Below are 4,207 nucleotides of genomic sequence, written 5' to 3' on the forward strand. Positions count from 1 at the left end.
TCTACAGGAAAACAACACATACAGACCAAATATTGAACTACAGAAGCAATCATCCCAGCAGCCACAAACGAAGCTGCATCAGAACATTATTTCAATGAGCCAATACTCACTGCAGCACAGAGGAACTACGCAGAGCAGAGGAAAATCACCTATACCCTGTATTCAAAAAGAATGGGTATCCAATGAACACAGTCTGCCAATTTGTCTCCTATTAGTGGAAGTTTCTTCTCCATGTCTACTCTCTCCTAGCCTCCAAGATTCTGTACATTTCAATCTGATCTCCCCACCACCCCTCTCCGGCCCCTTCTAAAATTCATCAGATACAGACCCAGAGTCCTCAACTGCTCCTCCTATGGTATGGCCTTCATTCCCACGCTCATTCTCGTAAATCTCCTCTGCACCCCCTCCAAGGCCAGCACATCCTTCCTTAGATACAAGGCCTAAAACTGTTCACAGCATTCCAAATACATTCTAATCAAAGCCTTATATAGCTTCAGCAGTACATCCTGCTCTTGTACTCTAGCTCTATTGAAATGAATTTTGCCTTCCTAACTGCTAACTTAACCTGCGTGATAGTCTTAAGAGAATCCTGAACTTGAACTCCCAAAACGCTTTGTATTTCAGGTTTCCAAAACCTTTCCCCATTTAGAAATTGGTTTACACCTCTATTCTTCACCAGTATGCACCAAAGTTAATAATCTCACATTTTCCCACATCGTATTTCATCCGCCACTTCTTTGCCCACTTTCCTAGCCTCTCCAAGTCCGTCTTCTGCCTCCTTGCTTTCTCAACACCACCTGTCCTTCCACTTATCGTTGTGTCATCTGCAAACTTAATGACATTGTCCTCGGTTCTGAAGCCTGAGGAACAGTCTTTTGCAGTCTTACTAATGGGTATAACCAGAATCTCAGTCAAATTGTTCAAATTCAGTGGTCGAGACCTGTGGCTAGGGCGCAGCGAATACTTGGAAGTGCATGCCAGAAGTAGACACCTAGTGCAGATTTGAGACTGTTTATTGAGAGATTGAAGGATGTTTACTGAAGAACCTTATGAAGAGATTGATAGAGTTCAATAAAGTTTAATTAAAGTATAATAAATGGTCTGATAACTATCGTCTCTCCTTGATAAAGTGTTCAATAAAGTTGTGTTGGATCTCTTGTCATAGAGTCATAGGCTCATATAGAAGGGAAAAAGGCCCTTCAGCCCAATTCATCCATGCCGAATAGCTTTCCAAAACTGAACGAGTCCCTCTTGCCTGCATTTGGCCAATATCCCTCCAAAGCTTTCCTATCCATGTACCCGTCCAAATGTCTTTTAAATGTTGTAATTCTACCTGCATTTACCATTTCCAGTTTGTTCCACAAACACACTACCCTCGGTGTGAAAAAGTTGCCCGTCAGGTCCATTTTAAAATTCCTCTCGCCTTAAACCTATGCCCTCTAGTTTTGGACTCATCTACCCTAGCGAAAATGACCTTTACTATTCACCTTATTGTTGCCCCTTAAGATTTTATAAACCTCTATAAGTTGACCCCCTCAGTGCCCTACGCTCCTGGGGTAACACAAGTCCCTGCCTATCCAGCCTCTCTTCATGAAGAAAATGCTCCAGTCTTGGTAACATTCTACTAAATCGTTTTTGCACCCTTTACATTTAATAACATCCTTCCTATATCAGGGTGACCAGAATTGTACACAGTACTCCAAATGTGACCTTACCAATGTCTTGTCTATCCCATTTGTCTATCTTACTGCATAACACGCTTGAGTTAAGAAGGGTTACTGCAAATTTTTCAAGATTAAGTCAGGGTACATTTACCCACTCTTTCACTTAACAATACTTTCTATCTTCAAAAACCCTTATAGTCAAATCTCTAAGAAGGATCATCAGTTCTCTACTTTGAAATTCCTTGTGATAGACCTATAGGAGGTTTCTCCTCAGGAAAAATTCTGTTTTCACTATATGCTCGTCTTTCATTAATATATCTTCCTGATACCATTAAATTGTTAACATAGCTCATTTACTCCTTAGCATGTGCTCCTTTATCATATTCATTCAACATCCTGGTGGGATATCTTCCTCTGCTATCTTCTGTTTCTGGAGCTCTGCTCTTACTGACATTTAAGCCAATCAAAACTTCATTTTTGTCCAAACTGCTAAGCTAACATTGCCTTTACTGCCATAGACCTGTTTTCTCTGACAGAAACCTGCACCCTGCCCATTGTTCTGGGTTTTTTTTTATTTTTCTGCTGTAGCAGACTTCTGTTGCTTGGTAACAGCTTTTATTTAACTTCTCATTTACACTTGCTTTCTAAAGAACTGGCCTATACACCTGAAGGGTTCTTTTTTAAAATCCTAATTTGAATGCATGTAAACAACTTCTCAAATGGCATGGTATGACACACAGATTCAAAAATGAAATTAAACTGCATCCTCTCCTTCTTAAGCCACACAATATATACAGAAATACAAATCAAACTTAAAGCTGTGCATGGTTCTGTCCGTTCTGAACTGAAATTTTGCACAAAAAATTAAAATATAGCATTAAGCATTCGTAACAACCGAAACAAGGAAATTTGCTAAAGGTAAATCCATCATCCCCCAGGCTGTCTTTAATTCCCCACTTTGTTGATGCCTGTGCTTTCTGTATGATAAGTGTAAGCATTCTGTTTAAAATGATTTTGGCTGCCTTCATTCAGTTCTTTTTGGACGATGGCCTACAACACAATACCCTTTCTAATTTGAGGCCAAAATTGACAGGTTTTTTTAATCAGTAAGTGGAGTTGACGATTATCAGATGAGCCATGGTCTCATTGAATGGCAGAGCAGACTTTATGGGCTGATCACTTCTAAGACCTTTTGGCTAAGGTCATGTGTAGTTCTGTTCTTGTCAGTTTTAATATGTGATAGGCCCATGAATTAGGGACTGAATATTAATTTGATTTTATGGGCTGAATGGCCTATTTCTGCTGCTACATCTTATAGTTTTATTGACATTAATTAGTAATTTCTCTAAAGTTATAATGTGGCCAGATGGGGATGAGAATTAATGTACTGGTGTACAGTATAAGGATTCGGAGAGCTTTTAGGTATTCCTTCTGTGTGCTGAAATTCCTTTGAAATTGAACCAGTCAGAATATCGAGGGAAATGAGCTGCTGAAAATTGGCCAGTTCATTTTCTCTATGCTTGAAGCCAAATGCCAGTTTTATGTTTGGTGAAAAAACTGTAAGAGATTGGGTAACCTGAATGCCAGATATGTGAATGCCCTTTTTAATTATCAAGACTCGATGGCTTTGGTAACTTGCAAAATGACAAATAATTGTTGCTGAATGTCTACATATCAAACAAATGGGACCAAAGAACAATGGCATTTGGTGTGTCTTCATACTATGGACAGTGTGTTGATAATAAGGCATTTATTATTTTAGAGTTGCCTTTTCATATTGAAATGATAGAGGATGCCTAGATGTGCATTTGTTCTTTTTTAATACGTGGTGGTCATTGCACACTGACTAACTACCACTTGATCTTAGCGGGGAGTTTATGGTAAAATGTACCATTCATCCTAGCATTCAGAAGGCATTCCATTACCTGCGCCAAGCTCAACCTGGTGTCTATGGTTCTTCTTTCTTTTCATGCCTACTGGTAGATAAAGTATGTGCTTACTCCCATTGCAACAGTAAGACATTCCTAGTACAGGTCACTAACCTGTCACCAGAGGTTATAATGTGAGGGGTGCCACTCAGTACCCAACTGGACTGACTGCTATCAGAGTGGCAGAAGAATTTAGCCACAGTAGGAATGCACCTTGCCTTGGCTCTCAAACATTGGAGTGGGACTCAAACTCAGACCTCCTGGCTCAGAGGAAGGGATGTAACACTGTGTGCCAACAGACCTATTCTCTTGTTTTTACTAATGGTCTAATAATCAAATAGCAATTATCTTCAGAAGGCAGAGGGAGAGCTGAGCAGAGTAAACTTCTCGTCAAGGATACATTGGTGGAAGCATGGTGCTACAGATTCAATAACCTGAAGTCAGGTCAGCAATACTATAAATGATTGGCCTAACGTGTGGCTTATAAATAGGAATTAAGCTCTCAAGCCTATCTTTGGAGATGTTTTGTCACCAGAATACCCTGTATCAGCACAAAGTATCTCAGGAAGTGTCAAAAGTTCTTTACAGTGAATGAAGTGTAATCACTGTCAGCCA

General features: G+C 39.8%; 1 pseudogene; it reads left to right on the forward strand.

Moving 5' to 3' along the window:
- Positions 1-2,839: 2,839 nt before the first annotated feature.
- On the forward strand, positions 2,840-2,978 carry LOC132821232 (U2 spliceosomal RNA; annotated as a pseudogene).
- The last annotated feature ends 1,229 nt before the right edge of the window (positions 2,979-4,207 follow it).

This window comes from Hemiscyllium ocellatum, chromosome 12 (assembly GCF_020745735.1).
Source record: "Hemiscyllium ocellatum isolate sHemOce1 chromosome 12, sHemOce1.pat.X.cur, whole genome shotgun sequence".
Taxonomy (NCBI): Eukaryota; Metazoa; Chordata; class Chondrichthyes; order Orectolobiformes; family Hemiscylliidae; genus Hemiscyllium; species Hemiscyllium ocellatum.